The following is a 26831-nucleotide window of genomic DNA, read 5'->3' on the forward strand; positions in this document are numbered from 1 at the left end:
GTCAAACATCGTAATATATTAAAAAATAGCTCAAATACGATATATGCAAACATTTTATATTTTATACAGTAAATGTAAATACCGACTGCGAAGCTGTTACATTTGACCTACATCCGGTGGGAAAAAGTTTCGAAGGTAAACTTATGTTGAACGATTAATGTTTCGATATTGTCACAGCTTCATTGGAACTTGCGAGTGGTGACACCCAAAGTGTTTTTACATATATACATTTGGTATTCAAATAATGCTTTACTGTGTCATTTACCAATACATTTACTTATTCAGACAGTTTCCTCGTCGTTCTTGTCGAAGTTGACGTCTGCAAGTATATTGCAAAGAGCTGTGAGTGGACAGTACTGACAAGTGTTATGTGAATTGGCTGAAAAATATCGAAAAATCACAATGACAAGAATGGTGTGTCAGAAACCTATATCATAAGGTTGTTGGTGGGAGGTTCGAATCCGTAATACGTTTATTATGTTTCTTATGCTTATGCTTATGTTTTTTTTGTCAAAAAATAGTAAACTCCCAAGACGTTTGATTTTCCTCCCATAGCAAGGTTTGATAAGTTCACCCATTATTGTTGTCAGACATATTCACTAAATGATGACTACAGTTCAATGTAAAATGTGACCTACCTTATTTTATATCAATATTTGTCAGGCACTGGCAGATTATTGGAATTATCGTTAAGTGTGATTAACACATTTTGTTGCAAAACTGTACAACTGAATGAATGATTGTAATTGATTGATTTGATGAGAGGCTGCAATTTTTGTAAACTTTGCACTTTACACGCACCAATTTTGCACTTTGGTAAATGACTGTTTGATCATGCTGATAAATATTAATATATTTTGATATGCTGAGACAATTCCATGTTTATTTTAACTTAAATCAGAATAATCATTGGCAATGTTTGTTGGCCAGACTCAAGTATATAACAACAATTACTTGGACATGTTCATCCAACGTGATCTTCATTATTTATTGTTTACACTTTGTTTTTCAGTTATGGCCAGACCCCTTGTTAATGTGAAGTATTTAACCATTCAACACTAATAAGAACAACCGCAACATTAGATTATGATTTAATTGAGGTGCCTGTTTCTTGTGGGTTTTTTCAAGAAAAATAATATTATTTTGCCATGTCACAAGCTGCTAGCATGGTTAGTCATCATTGTCAATTTGTATTGATCTCTGTATCTGATGAAAGCAAGCATACATACATTGTTACTTGATTACATTGTGTGTCAGACGCCATTTGTAAAAGCATGTGTTTTTAGTTTTTGAAGTTAATATGATCAGTAAAGGGCTATTATCGTAACTGCACTTCTGAAAGTTAAACAGTTAGGTTTCCCCCTGATTCAAATATGACAACAGCAAACCTTGAGCACCATAGTTCATGCCTAATACATTATTATACTGCATAGAATGAAGAATATTATGGTATAAATCATCCCTATAGGGCAGTTGGATAAAGATAATTCATATTATTATGTGACAGAAAACTGATGTAACAAATGCCCTTGGTGAGACACAAAAACATGAAGTATAGTTGCATTGATTGTTCATCTAAAATCATTGTTTCTTGTGATTTTGATGGCGTACATGGTCTTAATGGTTAACAATACTTTAATGCAAGTAAACAAATCCACATGTACAGGGGAGACAACTGTGGCAGGCCTATGATCATAAATGCCTGATGGCTTTGTCTTGTCTTTGTTGTGTATACATAGATGGTATTATATTAATGACAGGAATCTACAGCAAAATTCATAAAACATACATCTTTCTTGCCATTCCCCTCCCTCCATCCCAGGCTTGATCTTTGCTCGCAGAGGGTTATTTTGCTGTGTATCATCAATTTTGTTTTGAACTTCATTACAGGTTGAAGTTCAGAAATACAGTGGTAACCATGTAATGGTTGATCAATCTTAGCCGAAGAGCAAAACCTTTGAAAGAATGTAGATTTTTACAATTTTTGAATGCTTCTTTAGCATGTTTAAGAGAAAGGTTGTTGATATACCATACATTAGAGGCATTATGATTTACCCACATATTCGGTGCACTGAACCAGATCCCTTCATATTTCAGTTGGTAAAGAATTGAATATTCATTCATTTTTAAAAAAGGAGTGTTTTTACTTGAATTGGGTGTTGTTATCAAAATGAAACGTGAAAAATATCATATATCAAGGTAGGATAATAGTTAACGCTCTAGTATGTGTTTAATTTGACAGTAATGTGGTCACAGGTCAACACTGTATGTACATGCTGAATCATCATGCTATTGTATTTGTTGTATTTCTTACCCAATATTCATGATATGTATCATATTCACCTCATATTGAATTTGTTGCAGCCCTAAAATACATGTCATTGACCAAAAATAAATACTAGTATATCTGTATTTGTAGTCATGCTCGACCACAAAATGGGAGTTAACTCTTGCATACTTCTGCTAGTGTTTTTATCACTGCCATGTTTGATGTGTCACTTCAGAATGTTTCCCAAACTAGTTTTTTATCAGAGTTTTTTACACCTGGATTATAATGAACCAAAGTAGGTTACCATCCTGACATGAAAATCTACTTTATGGTTAAGAATTGTTGAGGCAAAGGTTGGTTCAATCATGTTAACAAATGTTTTCAAATAGCACATTCAGAAACCCATTCAATCATGATATTAAAAAATATATTGCTATTTTGTCCCTTTTTGGAACAAGCGTGACTGGGGTTGTATTAGTTCACGATCATAGTAATGCATGGGATTACCCCATCAGTTTTATTTGAACAGACAAAGTTGATTCTTTTGAACCTTTACTGAACAGGTGAAAAAGGATGTTTTGATTTCTTCAACATGCATGTAGTTCATTTGCCTTTCTATTTTGCGTTAGGTAGGTGCTGTGGTGTAGCTTAGTGGTTAAAGCATTCGCTCATCATGGTGATGAACCAGGTTTGATTCCCAGTTCAGATGTCCCCTGCCATAATATTGCTGGAATAATGCTAAATGCACTGAGTGTCACTCCCTTCAAAAACAAACTTTAGGGGGTGTATGAAAATTTAAGATTAAAAATAGAAATTAGAACAACTGATTTTGGATGACAAAAAGGGTAAAAATTTGTTGTTAAAGATGCATGAAAAAATACTTCACAATTTCATTGTTTCTTTCCCGTGTTGTTGTGCTCTGTTCAAGTACAACTATTGCTGCATTGAGAGGCTGAGTGACAAAACCATATACACACTTACTTCTAGGGCTGGCTGTAGATGTAAATCACAGAGATCAACAATTCTTGACTAAATATTGATCAATCATTGCAAAATATTAGAGAAGTAACTGAGGCACACAAAAAATCTCTGAAAGAAATCAATCATATTTCACATCACTGGTAAGTGGTGGCATATTATGCTTGGATTACTAACAAAACAGCGTCATGGACATAATTAAAAATTAGCCCATAGATATAGACGTAGTGTTGTGTAATCTTGTGAGTAAATTTAAAGTCTAGTTTTCATCACAATAGTTGATTTACGATATTATCAAGGACACAATTGTCATATTGATAATAATTAATTAGTATTAATGATATTTCCGCTTATGGATAATTTTAGCCAGCCCTACTTAATCCCTTCTTTGAATATCCACTTGATAAAATAACTTGCATTGTTATTATGAAACAATATTTTCCAGTTTGATTCAGCAGGATTATATTTATCCAAGAGAGCAAATGGGTTGACAAAAAACTTTTGACAAGATATTTTGAGCAAATGGAAATGTGCGACTGACAAGAGATGAGAGACACACAGACAAGTACAAACATCCTTGGCTACTACCTCCACCATTATTTTTTGATGATATATAAATCTTGACAGAGCAGTTCAACATGATGAAGGTATTAAACAAATTATGTATATAAGTCAAAATGTTATTAGGATCCATTAAGCATGTAATGCATATCTGTTTTTAACTGAATTGTCTGTAATAACACTTGCAAGGCTACCTGGGTTTTGCTTGTACAATGATTAATAAGTCTTTCGTTCTTGGTAATCATGGTAATGGCCATCAGCATGGTTAGAGTTAGGTTTTTATTGCTTAATGGAATTCCAGTGTAGTGTTTCCTTAGATCAAGACTTTTGAGTTACAGTGAACATATGCTCATATTTAAAAACACATCTCCCCATGGAAGGTTAGCCTGGGATTACAAGACGCAACTGAGAAGAGCAGAATGTTTACATCTACCTGTGACTCATAGCACTTATCAGTGTGGCTCCGGGAACTTTCAGTCAGACTCTGGCATACCATGGTGTACCTCAAGTAGAAGTCTGGTTATTGAATGATGCACTCAGGGTCAGCCCCAAACCCTGAATGTGTGGATGGGGTGTGTGAAGGGAAATGGGAATAAGGGGAGTTGGGGGTAGGAATGAAGATGGGAGGTAGGGAGTACAGGAAAGTTTTTGTTATCCAGCTTTTGATCTTTGCCCCACTTATCTAAGGTGCCATAATTTGCAGTGCAGAGCAGTGTTACTTAGGCATGCCAGAAACTGAATCCAAGATTTGCTCTGATTAAATTTGTAGGTTTGTCTGCACCATACTCGTGTTTGTGGATTCCAACATCGTAATCGTATAACCTGACAAGCATCACTTTGCACTGTCCCCAACATCAGGCGGACATACAGTGAAATAATGTGCAAAACAGCATTAACCAAATGATACTCCCTCACTCACTCATTTAACATGGACAATCAGAAGGTGATGACAAACGGTTGATTCAAAATTAAGGCATATTTCTGTTGTCTAAGTTAGTCCCAAGTGGATTGCATCTGTCGCGAGAATTCTTTTTCTCTATCTTTGCTTTCTTGTGATCTGATGATCTGAACTGGAAGAGATTTCTAAGAATCTATATGTAAATGAAGATTTACTAATAGTTATTATTGCTATCAAGTTAATTTGTGATATAAATTGATAGTGATGTGCTGAGACCTTGATACTGGCAAGTGAAATATTACTGTTTGCAGTTTCAGTATGGCATATAAGTGACAGCATTGTTTTGAAGCCTGGAATGAATTCTTTGGCTTTAGACATGGTAAAACATCTGGAATCCTAAACACGTACAACACTGTTACTGTCAGAAAGTTCTCTGTGTCCCCATTTTCTTTCTGTTTAATAATTTTGGAAAATCTTGTCGTGAATGCGGATTTAGAGGAGATTTCAGATGCAACATATTGTAAACTTAGGATTACACTTGCTCAGTAAAGTACATCTTCTAGTACATTGTGGACCCATGAAGGTCCGGATTAGAATATTAGCCTTCCGTAACCCATGCTTGTCGTAAGAGGCGACTAACGGGATCGGGTGGTCAGGCTCTTGACTGGGTTGACACATGTCATCGGTTCCCAATTGCGCAGATTGATGCTCAGCTGTTGATCACTGGATTGTCTGGTCCAGACTCCATTATTTACGGGCCGCCGCCATATAGCTGGAATATTGCTGAGTGCGGCATAAAAATCAACTCACTCACTCACTCTAGTACATTGTGGGGTTCAGGCACATCTGGGATTCAAACTCACACTCTCAGAGTAAGGCACCTAATCCCCAGTCACCATTTGAACCCACTCAGCCACGACCATTTCCACAAAATGGAACAACTGGTAGTATAGATCACATTCTTTGGCAAGTGTAAATTAGCACGACTCCCACTGCCAAAGCTTTGAATAAACAATGCCTGTTGAAAAGTGGTCAAATGCAATTTATTTTATTGCCCACAGTAAAGTACAGATTCTTGTGTATTTGTTTCCTCATCCGAGTTGGGGAGTGATTATTAATCATTATTCTCCTACCACATGACATATACATAAATTAATCAGTATACATGGGTATTTCAGTTTATTATCATTGTGCTGTGATCCTGGCATATTGAAATATATATCTAACTGTGTCCAGGCCAGAAATATTATAATATCACAGCATTCTTTATTACTATCATGAAAATGCTGGAAATAACAAATCTGACCCATATCCAAACCCCGAAATGAGCGCGATAGGGTAGCCAAGTGGTTAAAATGTTTGCTGGTCACACTGAAGGCCTGGGTTCAATTTCCCAAAAGGGTACAAAGTGTGTAGCCCATTTCTGGTGTCCCCAAAATATATGCTGGAAATTGGAATATTACTTAAACTTAAGCGACAAACCACTCTCACTCACTTGAAGTCAAATGATATGGTGAATTCCTGAAAGGGGATGTTTTGTTTCCTATGATGCAGGAATTATCAGGAGCATATATGTACCAGAAATACATATATTTAAGCCATTGTGTAGTCCAATGTTTCTCAGGATGTCTTTATTTTTAAGTGGCAGATAGTGTCTTGTTGTAATTTTGAAATACTTGATTCTTTAAAATTGAGTGAATGGTCTCTTTATTCCTGTTTGCATGTTATCCATATTTCAGATCTAAGCATAATTTTTGAATGAAAATGCAAAACACTGGTACAACACATACATACCAGGTATGTTATCATGGTTAATAGTCATGAAAGTATAACCGCTTCCAACTGGCTGTGTGATGACATGGTTCAGTGAGCAACTGTAGGGAAACCTTCACACCATGCTCTTGCCAATGTTGCCCAAACTGCACAGACTGGAAAGTCATCATGTAGTTTGGAAATGATCTTTTGCATGATGTGAATTGCTTTTTCTGAAATAACCTCCATCATACTTCCATGATCACCATCTTCACATACTGCCTTGCCAAAGAGTTGATGTCTGTATTTTTAGTTTTTATGCAACACTTTGGGGAATTGGAAGGGAAGGTCTATGCTATCTCTGTCAGATTTCAAAACTTATTTCTCCATCTAAATCATATATGATTTTAGATAAGTGCACTGATGTAGAGAATATATAATGTTTCCTTGAAAGGTCTTGAATTTAATAGTCCAGACTTGAAAAGGTACTAAAACTAGATACAATGTCTTGAATTTGGCAACTATTATTTACCCTGCCTTTTAGATGTGCATCACAATATTTTATTGTAATTAAAGTAATGGCATGTCGTAGCAGGATATTAGTCTGGGCTTAGATTTTCAAAGCTCTCTTAGCTTTATGTTAATGTTAATGTATGGCACTTACGACAATCTTAGCGCTCAGAGAGCTTCGAAAATCTAGGCCCTGTAGCTTAATTGATGAAAAGTATTGAGACAGTGATGTGTGGAATATTTGGACATATTCAAATGGACCCATACTGAGTATCGAATAACACAGGAATGGCCAAATGAATCTGTTTGGAAGGACAGTTTGGTCTTACATTGAATCTTGAAATATGTGATCATTGCTCCACAATGGTCTTTTAAGGCTGAAAAAGGTTTTAAGTTTGATAGTTCAAGTTTTGTACATGGTGGCTCAAATTTTGTATGAACCAATGTATTTTTAGTTTCCCAAAACTGTTTGTGTTGTATTGCCACGTTTGTGGCACTGGCACATTTAATAGTATGACCTTGGATTTAGAGTTAGTATGTTTTTTTATTATTTCCAAGAATTTTATGAGTAAAGGACTGATGCATTCACACAAAACAACAACATATTCTGTCATGTTTTCATCAAATTGGTGTCTGTTCAAGCTCCTTAGTCCCAGGCCATTCAGTGACCAATGGTTTTTGCAAAATAATTTCACAGTTATTCTGATAGCGACAGAACCACTATCACTAGAGGATTGCTTCATCTTGAACGGATCTTTATGCGATAATTGTTTGCACCGGGAGTACTAAATAACAGATACTTGCCTCATTACCACCCCTTCACTTCATTTCTGTTGAATTTCAGTCTATTGGGTACTTGTTGTTGGCCTGTGTACCTTCAGGGTTGGACTCCTAGAGTTTGGTTTCAATCGTTTAACCTCAGACAAGTCCCAAACCCGACCACATTGTATGTGAATCTGGTCATGAAGGATGCACATATTGATATGTTCACTTCCACTCCTGACTACAAGTTGAATGTTTTTGTTAAGTTTAACCCATTACATATGAATGGGTTCAGTTGGTGACTTTATAACAGATTTAGTGAAATAGAAATAATAATTGAAATTAACTTGTGTTCTTGTCATCTTTGTCCACATAACATAATAACACTCCCCAAGGTAGCCAAGAGCAAATTTTCATAATTGTTGAATCCCATCTATTGACAACTAGTTAAAAATCAACTAAATTATTTTCATCAGTTGCTAGTCCCAAGTCTACTTAAGTTTTGCAGATTCACCTAAATTTGGAACAAGAGCAAATTCTAAACCCAGTGTATAGAGATCTAGTCATACCATGAGTTACTTTTCTCACGTAACATAAACCTTCAAAGGTCATCCTTTTAAGTCACATGTGGTTTTCTACTTTGGATCAACCAAAAGGTAAGGATGAATTGTTATAATCTGCCTTATCGTTCGTGCAGCCAACCCGATAACCTCAGATAGTCATCAGTCTGTCGGTATTACAGATATAACCATCTGTTTGTATCTCTTAGTGTCATTTAGAAAGCTCACAATGTTGAAAATATTGCTGCAGGGATGAGTACTTGTCCACATGTTGGCAGAACATCATCAATATCAGCCCCTGATCCACCTACCAAAGTGAGATATATCATCAGGGCTTGAGTACAAAGGCAAGAATGTTTACCCTCTATGTCTCGTTAATCAAGTGTTTTCAGGATGATGACATTATCTTCCTGCAGGAATGATCTTCAACAACAACAATTGCTTCTTCAGCTTCTGGTGGCTTGTTGAAGCACAATATTGCTTGTTTTGTTAGTTTCATATGGTGTTGAAAATACCATATTTATCATTGTACCAGCTGAGGACATCACCCCAGTCAGCCATTCCTACTCATGCACTGACTCATAAAGGAGGGTGGTAGGGTAGCCACTCACTCACTCTTTCACTCACTCTTTCACTCACTCTTTCACTCACTCACTCTCTTTCTCACTCTTTCACTCACTCACTCTTTCACTCACTCTTTCACTCACTCACTCACTCACTCACTCACTCACTCACTCACTCACTCACTCACTCACTCACTCACTCACTCACATATAATGGCAATGTTGAGTTCTGATTATGACATAGAACCCATTCACCAAAACAAGTCAGACCTGCTGTTATGATTTCTAAGTTTAGACTCCAGTTGGCTGAAATATTCCTTAATGCCATAATATGGGTTCGCATGTCAGCTAAAGTTGCTGACTACAAAGCTTGAATATTGCTGACTGCAGCAAAAAAAACAACCATCACCTCTACTCTCTCCTGACAGACAGTACATGCTGCTGATGTCCCTAAGGAGGTCTATGTAATAACGCAAAGCTGTATTGACAGCACCAGTGTTTAACTGCTCTGCTTATCATCTTCCGATCAGCAAGCAGTATTGGTACCACTCCACATTATCTCTCATCCAGTGCATCCGAAGGAGCTGAGGTAGTTCGTCACACCTGTTCAAAATTCACTGATTTCCATTTCCTAGGATATTTTTAGAAGTGATTCTTGACTGCTTAAGGAGGTGATGATATCTAAGACAGATTTCTATTACCTATTCCTCACAGAAAATATAGTTTGCCACGTACAAAATGTAATTTTCCGTAATTATTTTCTTATCAGCTAATTGGTTATATTAGTAAACCTAAAGTGTGGAAATCATTTAAGGCATCCTAGCTACATTATCTTTATGTTGCTATTTTACTGAGTCTGGCAGCGGAGTATGGAGTTCCACATAAGCTTTGTGTTCCTATTTTGCTGAGTCTGTAATTTTATCCTCATATCTCTATGTTCGTACTTTACTAAGGCTGATAACTAAGTCTGTAGTTTTACTTTTAGTCACCTTAGCTCTGTGTTCGTACTTTTCTGAGGCTGATAACTAAGTCTGTAGTTTTAATGCCATTAGCTCTGTGTTCGTGCTTTACTGAGGCTGATAACTAAATCTGTAGTTTTAATGCCATTAGCTCTGTGTTCGTGCTTTACTAGCTCTGTGTTAGGTGCTTTACTGAGGCTGATAACTAAATCTGTAGTTTTAATGCCATTAGCTCTGTGTTCGTGCTTTACTGAGGCTGATAAATAAATCTGTAGTTTTAACGCCATTAGCTCTGTGTTCGTGCTTTACTAAGGCTGATAACTAAATCTGTAGTTTTAACGCCATTAGCTCTGTGTTCGTGCTTTACTGAGGCTGATAACTAAATCTGTAGTTTTAACGACCTAAGCTCTGTGTTCGTGCTTTACTGAGGCTGATAACTAAATCTGTAGTTTGAACGCCATTAGCTCTGTGTTTGTGCTTTACTGAGGCTGATAACTAAATCTGTAGTTTTAACGCCATTAGCTCTGTGTTCGTGCTTTACTGAGGCTGATAACTAAATCTGTAGTTTTAACGCCATTAGCTCTGTGTTCGTGCTTTACTGAGGCTGATAACTAAATCTGTAGTTTTAACGCCATTAGCTCTGTGTTCGTGCTTTACTGAGGCTGATAGATGAGTGTGTAGATTTAGCTACATAAACTTTGTGTACCTATTTTACTGATGCTGACAGCTGAATTTGTAGTTTTAAACACTAACTCTATGTACCTATTTTACTGATCCTGATAGATGAATGTGTAGATTTAGCAACATGAACTTTGTGAACCTATTTTACTGAGGCAGATAGCTGAGTATATGATACTTCTTGTTCTAGTTTACAGAGTCTGAGAGCTGAGTGTGTAGTTTTATCCATGTCAAGGAATACTCTTTGCTGCTATTATCAAGGGAAGCCAGTTCCTATCACCTGAACTTGTTATGATGGACTCAGACACCCAGTTTATCAAGCCTGAAGTTTTATCAGGGAAAAACAGTGTGAGCAGTGCAGGTTGAACAGATGTAGTATCAAATACATCCCCCATACTGACCCTGAGATCACACCAGGATAAGGCAGGTATTTTTGTAATCTGTGACATACATGTGCACCCAAAACAAACACATCCAGATTACCTGCTTGTATACAGCATGGCGATGTGTTTTGCGTGTAGTGACTTATGTATCAACTTCCAACATCTTCCCTGCTGTTTGGAGGGCTGCTCAGCAGCTATATACACTTGTGAGTATATTTAATGTATGGCTGATGAAGGATGTTTGCAAAATTATTTATTTGTATTTATTTTAGAATTTGGTAATAGCATGATATAATGTTGCTTTGCATGAAAAGTACTATGAGAACTGTTGCAACTTAGGATGGATAAATGTTTTATGGCATATATAGAGATTATTACACGAGCAAGTGTGTGTCATACGACTTATACAAATCAAGTGCTAAATTATGTATTGCCCTCGATCTCGCTCAGGCAATGCATAATTTTGCACCAGTTTTGTATAAGTCATATGACACACTTGCTCGAGTGTAATAATTTCTTTATTATCCATTTTATTTATGTACATTTGCCCAGTAAAACATGATAAGCAAGTGTGACGACCCTCTTCATTGACGTTCAATTGTTTAATGACGTCACAGACAAGGAAATACAGAAACAATGGTTGCTAGGCAATTGTGATATGTGCACATGTGCACATACGATATATATGACACTAGTTATGTTTCACCATATGCGTAATTAATAGGAATATTAAAGTTATGTGTAAATATGAATTTATCATCACAAATTGGCATTGCCATGGTCTAAGGATACGTAATTGTAGCTTTCAGTTATTTCATATGAAGATTCCCCAGAAATGGTTGTATTCCACTGAACAAGACTAGATTATTGATTGTCTTATAGCCAAAAGTAAAGGGGTTCCTGGGGTGATTCTGTTGTATTTGAATCCATCCTAATCTTTACCTTTTGTATTGCACTTTATAACAAGGACATCTCCACTTTCAAACATTGTTTTCTTCAAAAATTGTTGTAAGACCTTCTGTGGGACCTGTAGATTGACATGCTTAATGATTAATGATCAGTCCTGCTGTTACGATCATTCAGGGGATTGTCTGGCCTAATACAAGGGGAACAGGACAATTCATTCGTACCGACAGAGATTTGTACCCAAACCTTTCTTGGAAGACTCGTACCCAAATGTAGGACAACCCGTACCCACTCATACCTAAACATGGATGACTTATATCCCATAAAAGCGAATCCATACCACATAAACTGGAGGACTGACCTGATGAAATTATAGTGAAATTGTAATGTTCAATGACCCAAAATAGCGACATATGAAACAACAGCTTAAATTCCAGAAAGTCCCTTTAGTAATTTCAGTCGCTTCTGAAAAGTAACTGTTGTACCACAACATATGGTATAAAAATATTCTCTCACTGTTTGTTCTTATGTAAATCGTGAATAGTGGTATGCTCTGTATCAGTATTGTGCTACCTTAAAATGAAATATCAGAGCTTTGCTGTTTCATCTATGAAACTTTTTATTAAATATGATTTCAAATCAATTTTAACAAGATAAGTAATAATGTGATTGTTTTTACTTTTGTGAATACACAGTGCCACTTAGAAAGTGGTCAAATGTAGCACATGTTATATTTGGGATTACACTTTCTGTAAGTCGCCTGTAAGTGGGAGCAGCAGTGGCTGAGTTGGTTAGCTGGCTGACTATATGTGCTGGCGATTAGGTGCCTGACTCTGAGGGTGTGGGTTCGGATCCCGGATGAGTTGTGCAGTAACCATTCCATTCTGCCATGTTTCTTCCTACTGTTTAATTTTTCTGTGAGAAAAAAAGACTTTATAGTCCTTCAGCAGTATTCTTGCTTGTTTTTCTTGCTTGATTTTCTCCCCCACATTATTGAAGTCAAGAGTGAGGAATCAATACATAAACCTCACTGTTAGTTAAGGAAGTAATCAATATATTACTGCATACTATTCTATTTTCTTTTGTTCACCTTTTGGGCAGAAGGATGTAAAATGTCAACACCGGAGATTAACCAGTCTCGATTAAACAATGAGAGTGATTCATGTCCTGCTCTACAAGCAGCAAAAAAGGTTTTCTGTACTTTAACATCAGATGATGTCATGTAGAGTGAGGAAAAAACAAATAATCAAAATGTCAACGTAACTGTAAATTTTAGACCAAAAGGCTACTAGACATGACTGTTTCCCTCAAAAAGCTATAAACAAAATCATAAATGTTTAACAAGTGACAGGAGTACCTGAAAAACTAGTAATTTTTTACTTTGGTCAGATATGCCTGGGCCAGTATTGAAGCAGATGCTCCCTTAGGTAGGACATTGAAAGTACAAATGAGACCATTACTCCTGTTTATAAGGCAATATGAGACTCGTTGGTGTATCTCTGCAAAGCTTGTCCTGAAATAGATGTTGTAATTACCCTTTTTTTAGCTTTCTTAAGGTTCGATAATTATCCAGCAGAGAGTCTGTTGGCTTTAATGTGCCCTCTGTAGTCCAAGATGTAGACAGTGTGTTGAACACAATAAAAAATTCATTTTGAGTGGCATTTGCTTTTAGAATAGTAACTTTAGGTAAAAGACATGTCTCATGTTCCCAAAGATGGCCCGATCCTAATCTGCCCTACTGTCAAAGCTGCGTACTTGGTCAAGTACTTCTCTGGGTAGGAGCAGCACATATTGACGTCTCGACGAATGCTAATGAAATGGATGAGAGTAGAAAAGTTAACACTGCTTGAGACAAATTTGATCGTTTGGCATTTTGATAGCAAGTTACGACTCTACGTAAAGTCTGGCGATTATTTTGTTTTGGCTACTTATTGCAATGTGAAAGAGGATTAACAGGATTGTGTCTGGTGCATCAAGATGAGGGGATGATTAGCAATGTATTGATGAGAGGGACGAGAGAATTGGCCCCCGAAATCTTCATTGTATTGTCGAACTTGTCATCTTGCTCAGCAATATCCTAGCATTGATTTTAGCCTTCTTTGGCAGCGTACAATTTATCTAAGTTCGTGTTTCCAGTGAGTTGGATTGTGGAATCACCAAGGCGAAAGTGCTGTATGTAGCAGAAGTGGATATCATGGAAGTGATCGCTTTGCTTACAGCAGTTACCAAGATTGTTGGATCTGTGGGGATTTATATGCAGAGGGAGATTTCCGGCACGAACAAATGAGAATTGCAGAGGTTAATGTTGATAGGTGTTTTCTCAGTCTCCAAACCAGGAGAGTGTTGGATGGGTTTCCGGACACAGATGCTGATTTGTTAGATTAATTCAGAAAGTTAAAAAAACATAATGTGTTTTTGAAGCAATGGACATACATCCTGAATATTTTTGGCCACTTTACATTGAATCTTCTGCTTGCTTGGAGCACAGTTCTGTTGAGGAACACTCAAGATGAGCAAAGTTGGAAAAAACTTGTGCTGGCTGGCATCTGGTTTGTACATTTTTCTTTCACTATCTTTGTGATAAAGATCTGTTCATCTTTCTAGTTGGTTACCATGGTTTTGATTATATTTAGGGGTTGTTGGTTTATATTGATGTAAAGGCTGAATCAGCACTGCCCAATGGGTTAACCATAACATAACTGTATTCAGTGGATTGACTGTAACCTAGGTTAACACTGTGTTCGGTTAAGAAACAGTGACATAAGTTAACACTGAGTAAACAATCGATCCAGGTGGTTAACTGTGTCCAGTGAATTAACAGTGACTATAACCAAGGTTAACACTGTGTTCAGTGGATTGACTTTAACCTAGGTTAACACTGCCCAGTGGATTGACTATAACCTAGGTTAACACTGCCCAGTTGATTGACTATAACCTAGGTTAACACTGTCCAGTGGATTGACTATAACCTAGGTTAACACTGTCTAGTGGATTGACTATAACCTAGGTTAACACTGTCCAGTGAATTGACTATAACCTAGGTTAACACTGTCCAGTGAATTGACTATAACCTAGGTTAACACTGCCCAGTGGATTGACTGTAACCTATGTCAACAATGTGTCCAGTGAGTTAACAGTGGGTTTACACAGTGTCCAGTGGCACATTGAAGAGCGGTTGACAGCAGTACTCGTACTGAGTCCCATGGGGTACTCGTACTGCTGTCAGTCGTTTTTCAATGTGCTTTGCCGGGAGGCCCTTGAGGACCAAAGACTTTGTGACTGCTCTGTACTCAAACATATCCATTTCTGCTGTTTAAATAGGGGGACATGTGTAATTAGATGTCACGTGACCAGAAACTAGTAGCATGTACATGTCAATATTATGTTTATGTGAATGATATAAACAATTCTTCAATATCATACAGTTACTTTTATCATGCACATATCAGAAGTATTTTAGGCTCAAAACCTTTTGATGGTCCCTCATATCTCCCATATATTTGTTTGTTTTTTTGTTTGTTTTGTTTTCCTCAAAAGATCCAAATTTTCAGCAATGTGGTTGTCTGTTAATTATTTGGCCAGGACCAGACCATCTTGTGATTGACATCATGAGCATCAAAACATGCAACTTAGAGTCAAAGATTTGAAATCAACCTTGTCACCAAGCTGGACCACCCAATCCATTTATTCAAGTCTTAAGACAAGCATATAAAGCTTATATTTATAACCTCACCAGAAATGCCCATAGCTTGTGTGCTTTGTGATATTGCTGCAATATTGCAATAAATGGACCATCCATAATCACCTATTGACCTTATGTGACTGCATGTCAATACATGTTTCTATAATAGGGGCGGTGGTGTAGCCTGATGGTAAAGCTCTGCTCATCATGCTGAAGACCCGGGCACGATTCCCCACATGGGTACAATGTGTGAAGCCCATTTCTGGTGCCCCCCCACCGTGATATTGCTGGAATATTGCTAAAAGCAGCGTCAAATCATACTCACTCACTCACTCACTCACTGCTTCTATGATACAAGAATGCCATCCTTGTTAATCTAGTGTATTACCTTCTTCTATTTTGATATATACCCAGGGTCCAGTCTTCACTATAGCTTCATTTCAAACTGAGTCATCTTTAATGTTGCATTGGTATTATTTCAGTAACAGTACAAAGCTTTATTTCTGAAGTGATGCCACTATATCAGTCCTTGTTATCTCCAACAAGCACAGAATATTAGCTCATAATCCCGTAATCAACAACCTGCCAAATGCTTCTCCTCAAACTGAGTTTGGCATAGATCTACATTAAGTGTTTGACACTTTTTTATCAGATCAATAGCTGGTATGTGTTGCAGCTTGCCAGTAGTGAGTGAGTTTAGTTTTATGCTGCTTTTAGCAACATTCCAGATATATCATGGCGGGGGCTTCACACATTGTACCCATGTGGGGAATCAAACCTGGGTCTTTGGCGTGATGAGCGAACTGACTAGACTACCCCACCACCCCTGCTTGCCAATAAAAGATGTTTTCATGAGTAAACAGGGAAGAAAAGTAAAGCTGAAGGGGTCGTCAGCAGGGGTACTACATATGTGTACCCCAGGTACATTTCTGTATGCAGAAACGTACTCTAGACAAAATCAGTATACGGAAACATACCCTTAAGACAAGTCCATTCTCGTTGTGCCATTTTCTTGTTCGGAACAGTCATAATGCTGTATTAGATGCATTTGATTGCCCTATGTAAGAAATGGGCATACATAGTAACAAATATTTCGCAATGCACTATACCACTCGCAATCAGTTGAACAGGAACAAATACATAGGGTTCGGAATATGGATTTGTATCCCATTTAGAGTACTGGGTACGTTTCTGTATTTTTATTTTGTTCAGGGTACATTTCTGTATACAGAAAGGTACATGGGGTATATATCTGTAGTACCTGTACCAAAAACTACCCCTTCGGCAAATATGAATACCTATGCTGCAAGTAGGACTGAGATTGGTACCTTGGGTCAGGAGTCACAGTCCTGGGAAATGCGTTGGTACCCATGGGAAGACCTGGCCCAAGGCTAGTCACATGATATATCGATGAATGACAATATAACAAACAAAGTTTCATGGTTATAACGCTAATGTTTGCATTTTTTGTTGACTGTCTACTCATTTGTTCTGATTTTTATGTGTTTGAGTGAAAGTAACTTCAGTCAACTTTAAGGGATGCATGATAAGACTATTTAATATGTTTCTAAATTTGAAGATCCTGGTTAGAATTGGTCTTCAGTAACCCATGCTTGTCATAAGAGGTGACAAAGGGATTGGGTGGTCGGGCTCACATGTCATCGTATTCCAGTTGCATAGATCGATGCTCATGCTGTTGATCACTGGATTGTCAGATTCAGACTCGATTATTTACAGACCGCCACCATTTAGCTGGAATATTGCTGAGTGCAGTGTTTAACAACAAACCAACCAACCAACCTATCTAAATATTTTTAGTAAGTGGTCTGATGAAACAGTTCCCAAAGAGACATTTTGTACCCAACTGATGAGACCAGGGTTGGGTCATTTTAGAAGGGGTCAGGTACCAGGGTAGTAAATTTGTCCCAGCAATAGCTTCTATAACAAATGTTCAATTCCTTGACTTACACATTTGTTATAGCAAAGATTGTTTCAATGATGAAATGATCTTTGCTCTACTTTTGTTTCAAGTCTGTGTTTAGATATGAGAGTTACAATCATATGATCATATTTATCATTAAGAATGAATGGAAACCCCAAATAACTAAGTGAGTGAGTGAGTTTAAGTTTATGCTGCATTCAGCAATATTCCAGCTATATGGCAGGGGTCTGTAAATAATCAAGTCTGGACCAGACAATCCAGGGATCAACAGCATGAACATTGATCTACGCAATTGGGATAGGAAGACATGTGTCAACCCAGTCAGTGAGCCTGACCACCCGATCCTGTTAGTTGCCTCTTACGACAATTATGGGTTACTGAAGATCAATTCGAACCCTGACCTTCACGGGTCAAATAACTAGTGATGCCAGGACATTTAATATACATAAAATGTTTCACCTATCAAATCAGCTAATACAGTTGTACCTCTTGATGTCTGCATGGAAAGGCAGGGCATAACGTGAAAGAGTTATTGATACCATGAGCAATAAACGTCAAACAAGCACATACACCTTTTGATGTCTCAAGCTCTTCCATGCTGGGAACTGCTCATATGATGTATTTCCTTCAAAGTATTCTGAGTGTGAGTCCCATGGTAGTAAAGTGTAAGTGTGTTTATTACCATATCAGCTTTTATCAATTTGCCTAAGCATAAACAGGAACTTTGAAGCCAACAAATGCTAAAGGTTATGTTAGATGATTACATAATATATTTGTCATCACATATTCATTTGCTTTTGCTAAAAGTATTTTGCAAACATAATTAAAGTATGTGCTGCAGATTATTACCCTTTACCCATTTCTTACCAAAATGGTAAGGGGGAAAAAAAAGCAATAAATCAATATTCTTCAAATGAGTTTAATGTTTGTAAAGAAAATATAGGTTTTCAAACCTGGTTGATGAAATGTCTTAGAACTGGGCAGGCAAAATACCAGTGTTTGTTTCAACATAGCATCAGCTCATTTAAGCATGCCAAGATAAGAAGAAGAGGCTGTGATTGGCTGGCCTGAGTGATTATATGATGAACAAGATGAGCAAGCACCTGCCACACTCAATACACTGATGTTTGTGTGATTGACAAGCCAGGTTGGAGAGATGTTCATCTCTGAGAAACACACAAACAATAACATAAACAGTCTCTAAGTAGAGCATGGTCACATAGAGATTTTTGCAGACCAGCAAGTTGTTTTTAGTTATTTGATTTGAGAAGTTCATTTCTTCAAATGTTCTGCATAAAGATTAATTAAGAAGTAAATGTTGTGGCACAAGATGGATGAGGTAGGAAAGAAGCCTTGAATGTAATATATCTCTGTTTAGAGATTGTACACTGTAAATAATTATTCATGTGATTCTTGTTTTCTTCTATTTGAATTGGCTTCTTGGCTCTCATGAATGGAACGCTGTGAATAGCTGCAAAAGTGCTGATGAAGTGTAAAGCAATATTCACTTACGCACTTTCATGACTGGTCTGATGTCTGAAGTAAACAGTGAAGCATATGTAAATCTTAGTGTTTGTAGTAAATATATAACCAAGAAAGCATACAAGTCCATATGATTGTTTTAGAAAGCTTTTATGTCCATGTGATTTATGTTTGTGTTCATGTTTGTCTCAAGTAAGCTCTATGCTCATTGTGTTTAGAATGGTCTAATCTGAACATTGAGACATGTTGTTATTCACTCGGGCTCAATACGCACATATATGCTAACATTTTTTGAAACTTTCACAAATAATACCAACTGTCAACCAATTACAATGCTAAAAGGCAATTCAATACAGTTTTTATCAACACCATGGAAGTCGTGAAGATCTGTACCCTCCATTTAGCCCACAGCTAGGATTCTCCTGATAGACTGATAGACTGATTAGGGGCAGGAGATACAGGCTGGGTTTGTTTGATATGCCCAGAACCATGCTTGCTTGCCCATTCCCTCCTCCCCCTCCCATGCCAGGGAATTAGAATATGTCCTTCACTCTGGCCAGAAGCATTGGCTACATCCATGTCTTGTGCTTGTTGCAGAAATTGGCAATGACATTGATGGGAAGATTGGCAGAGAAGCAGGTCATCTCCATCTCACTGTGAGCATCAACAACTTCTGGAAGGTAGGTACATACTTCTCCTCTGCTTCTCAACAGCATCCCCAGGGTTTTCTGGGTTACAAGAGGTTGCCAGAATCCATGCTGGTCATAAGAGGCAGCTAAATGTATCGGGTGGTCAGGCTCCGCAACTTGATTGTAAGTCATTGTACCCATCTCATAATATCAGCCACTGTTATCTTGCCAAGACCTGATTATTTTTAGGGGGTTGTCACATAGCTGGAATAGTGCTTAGTGTGGCATTAAACAACAAACATAATAACAAAGCTTCATAGCTGTATGGTAGCCAACGGGAACGGGACCAATGCTAAAGAAAATACTGGTCCTACCAAACATTGCTGTAGACAATGCAAACATTAATGAAAGTTTTCAGACCAATATTGCAAATAACCAATTTCATTACAAAGGTAACATTGAGAGACTGATGTATATTTTGTATTTACTTATGTGACTAGCCATTGAGATCACCTAGTTCTCAAAGTGACTAGTCCTGATTCATGTTTGCTTATATTTGTTTAGTGGTCCGTCATATTTATTGGGACCATTCTTCATTGTCACAGTGTGACGTTTTTAGGTGCAAAATTGTGATATTGTGTTTTGTAGTTTCAATGTCAGATCTACCTTGACCTCGGTTTTAGTATCAATTTTCAGATGAATTTCTTAAAGAGGATGTTTAGGTCTTTAATATGACTTGATGCCAATAGAGTCTTTGCTAAGGTCTTGGGGCTAGTGCCAGAAGTCACAAATAGTCTTTTTGAACTCCTTATTCAATCTTAAATATATTTGACTGAAAATTTCCTCTAGAAATTTTATTTCTAGTTTATAGGATTCTGGTACTGTGTTAAATAAAAATTGCTTGCCATTGTTTTAGAAGTTAAAAATGTTGCAGAAAGTCTCTAGCATACGCTTGTTTATTAATCAGGATTGTTTGGATTCTTTTGTCAATGTCTTGTAACATATGCCAGAAATAATAACATATGAATGAAACACAGCATGAACAAGATGATAATGTTGACTCACACATGGTCAGTTGGCCACCATGTTTGAAACATGTTTAGCTGGTCACTTTACTACAAGGAGAAACTATCGATCCCTCTGTGATGGGAAATAGGAATCATTTCGGGAACTGACCTGAATTGACCTCAACTAACCTATTGTCCACTTCATTCATCAATACAGCCTCAAAATGACTTCCTGTGGCGGGGAATGTCCAGTACTCATTAGTTTAATTACAAGTGAGATGACCAGCCACTTATATTGATCCGTAGGTTTGGAGAGGAGGTCGTTGGGGTGCTGCTTCCTGATGCATTTGCCTTGGTGTTTGTGGAAGTGTGCATCATGTATGACAGCACTGATTTTACTGTCTGGTTTTCTGTCTGGTAGCAGCAGTCATGTGCCATTTAGTCAGAATATTGACATCAGCAGATTGTGTAATTGCATGTACTGTATTTATTTTATATGTATTTTGTATTCATATTGTAGATGTCTTGCAATTATCTATTTTGTTTGGTGGGTGGGGGCTTGTATATATTCAAAATATACCTCTGTTCACCCAGCTGTCAGTGGGCACCCAGTAGGATGAGATGGTAAACTAGCACCTTACAAGCACCTTGGTTTGCATGCTGGGAACGAAAACAAGTTCACACTGATGCATTGACTAGGGTAATGACACTTCAGGGCATTGCACAATAGTATGTACTTCTACATGTATCTAATGGTGGGGTTTCCTAGGGTCTTAAAGTGTTTGCTTGTCACATCAAACATCCAGGTTTGATTCCCCACATGGGTACAATGTGAGAGGCCCATTTCTGGTATCCCCTGCTGTGATTTTTCTGGAATATTGCTCAAAGCAGGATAAAATCAAAGCCTCTCACTTACTTCTATGTACCTGGTATGTAATGCTTACATCTTGTACATATCTAGGGACATGTACTCATATCAGCTGATGTTCACCCTTGACAAGGTTCCTGCTGGAATATGAGGAATCCAAGGAACAGCTGTGAAAAACTGCTCTGTCCCCAGTCCAATTAAAAACATGCAGCATGATCACGGTCACGTAGTGGCATCTACTCATGTTGGAGACACTTCTCCCTGCTATACCTCTGTTAACAATAGGCTCGGGAATATACTGCAGTTGTGTACATACCTATGTTTTCATATTAAGTGTTCTTGACAACAAATCCGATTATTGGTCCTGAGAAATCATTTCTGTCATTCCCCTGTAAATGGAAATGTTTGTTAATCTGTGTTCCTGATAGTGGGTCTGTATCAGGCGGCGCCATAATGGAAGGGGGAAACATTGAAGGGTCATCACTGCTCGTTTATAACAGGGGAAATGTCAAAGGAGGCTTGGCTAATTGGTATTTGTTGAGTTGGTGGGAAGACAAATGCCAGGAGAAGGAAGGCTATACTTTCCATATTAATAATGGTCACGTAGTCTTGTGGTTAAAGCACTGGCTTGTCATGCTTAGCATTCAGGTTCAGTGCTTCACATGGGTACAATGTGTGATGCTCTTTTCTGGTAATATGATGTAATGATATAAAGATTCAAGATATTTTATTGTACAAGACACCTCAAGGGACAAAGTACAAATCTTTACTACAAATATAACATATTTTCTTAAATCAACACTAGACTTTCATAATTTTTCACAGAAGGTCATATGTGATTACAACAGCATTTATGGGAATTATGCAGAGACAATTAATGTGTTGATGGAGGCAGATCTCCTTGAGAAAATATCACCAATAATTTGAGAAAATATTTTTGGCAGTGACCAGACTAGTATAAGGCATCCTTGCCTGAGAACTGACTTTGTTTTTAAATTAAGATCAATTTGATATGATGGTTATATTGCTGAATCGATGTGATCCCTTCTCGTCCTCCATGGTAACAAGTCAGTGTTCACATGACACTCGGGACATTAAGCCTGCATAATCAGTTATTCTGAGTCTAGAACATCACTCATGTTGTCCTGAGGTAATAACCTGCTATTGATTCTGATAAATATGTCTTTTGAATGACCAATGAAACAACCATTGTGAAAAGGATATCAAACCCATCTTGTTTTGTTACTTGCATGGCTGATGCCTTGCATGTCGCAGCTTGCTGCATTATAATGCTGAAATATGGCACTTTCTGGTTCATCTGTGTTCATTAACATGAACTTCAATGATAACTGACAAGTATTATGAAATCGATAATCAATACTATATGCAAATACTTTGATAAGTCCATTTCAGGAGGATTTTTTTATTTCTTAGTTAAAATTTCAGAATATTTTAATAAATTATAATTTTGAACACCTCCTGCCAAGTCTGTTATAGCATAAACAGCTGACTGACGTAAACAGCTGATATAACTAATAACTGTAATAAAACTCTTTTCCAAATAATGTAATGAAATACAGGAAAACTTTCCAAAATATTGTTTCACAAGTTTGTTTTGTCTTTTGTATTTCCAATTTTTCAGTATGATCACTGTTGAAAAAGCATAAAGTACATGTTATTTATATTATGATCTCTGACTCTAACAAAAAATATAAATAAACGAAATAGAAGAGAGGCATTATTCACCTGATGAAGCATGATTCCAGTGTAATGTAACACAGTGTGAGTGTGAGATAATGGAGGTACCCACAGATGTCCATGGTGTTTATTGACACGACCTCTGAAGACTACTATACAGAGAAACCTGACCCCAGCTCCCATGGTGGGCGCAGGCAGGGCACAGGTACATCAGGGGGTACTGTTACCTTTCCTGTGGTCATGCCGCAGTGTTTATTTTGGAAAGTAGTGAAATGTAACCATGACGCACTGGCTGGGGATGTAGGCATGGTACCAGCAGCTGTGTTTATGACTGGTGTTCAATGGTCGTATCAGGAAACTTCTCTGTAGATTGGGTTTGGGTGTCAAATAACTGGTACTAAAAATGGTTTATCAGTAACATGATGTTTGCATCACCTGGATCTAGATTATCTTTGTTGTTTTGACTTTGAGCTTTTACCCTTGGAATGTAGACTTTCTTCTTTAGTGGTGCAGTCAGATGGCCAACTGGTTATATGACATACAAGTAGTCACCATGCAAAATGTGCTGGAGTTTTACATGGCCAAGCATCATATAAGAATATTTTGTGATTGCACAAATTGTGACCTTCCTGGTACTACTCTTGGTTCATTAATTTCATTAATCATGTGACCGCTTCCATGGTGTAGTGGAGCGTCTGCCCGGAGAGCGGAAGGTCGCAGGTTTGATCCCCGACTGCGTCATACCAAAAGACGTTAAAATATGGTACTTGTTGGTCCCTGCCTGGCGCTCGGCATTAATGGGTACAACAAGGACTGGTCGGCTCGGAGTCAGTATAATGTGTCTTAGTGGGGTATTCATGCTTCACTTCGGCATGGTATCTCAGTGGGTTAGCACTATAAAACCAGCTTCAGACTGGGCAAGTACAAGCAGCCGCACATACACATACACACGCATGCACGTCGTCATATGAGCGAAATATTCTCAAGTACGACGTAAAACCCAATTTCACCTCACCTCACCTCACCTCATTAATCATGTTCATAGGTTTGACTAAAACATGTGAGTGGATGTCAAATAATGTTGGTTTATTATCTTAAGCAAACTATTGATTTCAAAATTCTTTGGTGATACATTACATTCAGAAGTAGTTGGCCATTTAAATGTGATAAGTATATGGTAGCCAGACAATGAAGTCAGGCTATAGTCAGCTTGGGTCATTAAAAAGAGACAATAGAATGGCCATGCACCCTGGGATAGAGAATGCTGTGCAGATCAAAAGCATGCAGAGTGACAATGAGTTTAGCTTAAAGTGAGAACAAGCTTACGTAATGGACCAGAGCTTTTGAATCAATGTTAAAGGTATACAATTGTAAAGTATAACCGTAACTGATATTCTACCCAGTAATGGAGTCACATTGCATACTGTAAGTACTGACTATACTTTAGTAAGAAAAGCAAGATTTATGGATGTCAACTTCTTTATTGTGAGTAACATGACATTTTGGAGTGTATGCTTGCTCCTTCATCAGGTAAAACTTCACAATACAAAAGTTATCATCCATAAATCTTGCTTTTCTTATGCATTCCATTTCTAAATGCCCTTCAAAGATTTAATACTTTAGTAACAAAATAGCAACAAGGTCATACAACTTGTACTAACTTCCTGGTCATAATTACAAGTTATTTACATGTTCATTACTTGACCCTGTCATGTTATAAGAACCAGTGAAAGTATGTTTGTGTAAAGTAACTTGACCTGACACTGCTGCTCACAACACAGCAATGATGATGTTGGGAAACTCAGGTTATGTGAGGACATCTTATGATTTTCTTTTGATTTGACATTTTTACCAATTTGGAAAGAAATCTTGACATTTGGGGCAACAGTCAGTTTCCAAACAGTGAAATAATCTGAAACCTGTAATGTAGAGGGCCCAGTTTCACAAGGCCGGTGTACCACTATGTCTGTCAAAAGTGTTTTTCAAGTGTACTATTCAAAACAAGCAGAGGATATTCCACTTTGAGATGATATTAGTTAGAACCAAGTTACATGATTGTATATGGATTTGGAAAATGATTTGTCCATTCATGTGTTATGAGTTCCGTGCAAACACGCCAATTTCATGCAAGCGTTTTGCATGTTCACATGACAATGATCAGGGTAAAATTCGAAATTTTCAGTCTCAGTGTGTTATTGTACATTTCAGTCATAAAAGCTAGACTGAAAGTTCTGATATTGTTTTAAACTCAAACATTTTTTTACATGCAGTGTCTGTCATGTCATGAACAGTTATGTGCTATTGGCATGTTTTAAGTTGGAACAAGAAAGAGCATTGTGGCACAAACTCTTAATATTTCATGGTCGAGTAATTAGATGATAATCATGATATTGACAAACAAATACCCAATAATGTCAATGAGAGATGTTGGCTGAGGGCGATAACTGGCCAATAGGACTGTGGTCAAAGTGCCTCTCAAATTGGAGATGAGCCTCACAGAGCTATAGGTGATACAGAGAGTGGACAGACTATTTGTAATCGGCCACATTAGGAACCGGCATGCCCGACGTCCTTGTGTTATGCCACAATTGACAGACCATCACATTACTGCAAGATATCATTGGTGTCAAGAGTGGCAGCGTTGCACCAGTTATTGTTGAGCAAACAGTATGTTTTCGGATGAACAAGGTTTACTTTGTACTTCATTATCAGGTGCAAAGGACTGTGACATAGACAGAATGAACATTTTCATGCTTTCAGAACAATTGTTTTAGGAATGGCATGGTAATTGAGTGGGATGGCATCACTGTGACTGGCAGAACACTTTTACATGTTATTCACAGATGTGTCAGTGGGCAGTACTATTTCGACAAGATCCTGGAGGCACACGTGGTGCCATTTGCACCCTGACACGGATGTCGGTTTGTGTTTCAGGATGACAATGCAGGTGCAACGTTGTTACTGAGAACCTCCACCAGGAGAACATAACCACTTTACCATGGTCAGCACGACAGTCCAGACTTGTCACCCATACACCATGTCTGGGATATCCTTGGACACCATCAAAACCACCGACCACTCTCATGGAACTAGGTGCTACCCTGCAGAAACAATGGGATACAATGATCCAAGCGGACATTCAGCATTTGAATGAATCCGTGATTGTCTGGAGAATAGAGGCGGATTCATGTCATATTAATGAGTTTGACTTTTTATGGTAAATGATGTGATGAACGGCAGGACACTTTGGCCAATCATCTAACAAAATCTATGGTCATGTGATCTTCAACAATTAATTCAAATCTGTGTCAGATGTCCCTGTTACACTTTTGAAATTTTTATGTCATCAATTATATAAAATATCAATAGTTCTGACACTTTTTTGAATATCCTTTTCTTCGTTTTTTCATTGTGTATAAATAATGAGTCCTTTGTTGGAGTTGCGAAACTTGTAGTGCTACGATGACTTTGTGCAACGGGACTGAGGGCAATCTAATTTTCCAACACAGCCTCTTTTGATGTTATCAGGAGAGCTTCACATAATGTCTTATTTCAAAGATATATCCCCTGGTGGAATGTCCACAAGCACTTTTTCTCATTCTGTTGGTCAACAAACCCTTTAGTCTCATCACTTCCTGGCAGTGTTGCATCATGGAGACTCACATGGAGATCTACAGTCCCTGTCACACCAGTCACAACAAAGGCTACAACAGTAAAATATTGGCAATCAGTTGCTGTGTAGAG

General features: G+C 37.7%; 1 long non-coding RNA gene across 1 annotated transcript; it reads left to right on the forward strand.

The window, feature by feature from the left end:
- Window positions 1–141: 141 nt before the first annotated feature.
- LOC124284396 lies at window positions 142–26476 on the forward strand. The gene is made up of 3 exons (XR_006900539.1): window positions 142–233; window positions 19483–19565; window positions 26022–26476. It is a non-coding gene; the product is annotated as an uncharacterized LOC124284396 (long non-coding RNA).
- The last annotated feature ends 355 nt before the right edge of the window (window positions 26477–26831 follow it).

Source organism: Haliotis rubra, unplaced genomic scaffold (genome assembly GCF_003918875.1).
Source record: "Haliotis rubra isolate DU_JTF1 unplaced genomic scaffold, ASM391887v1 Scf336, whole genome shotgun sequence".
In the NCBI taxonomy this organism is placed as follows: Eukaryota; Metazoa; Mollusca; class Gastropoda; order Lepetellida; family Haliotidae; genus Haliotis; species Haliotis rubra.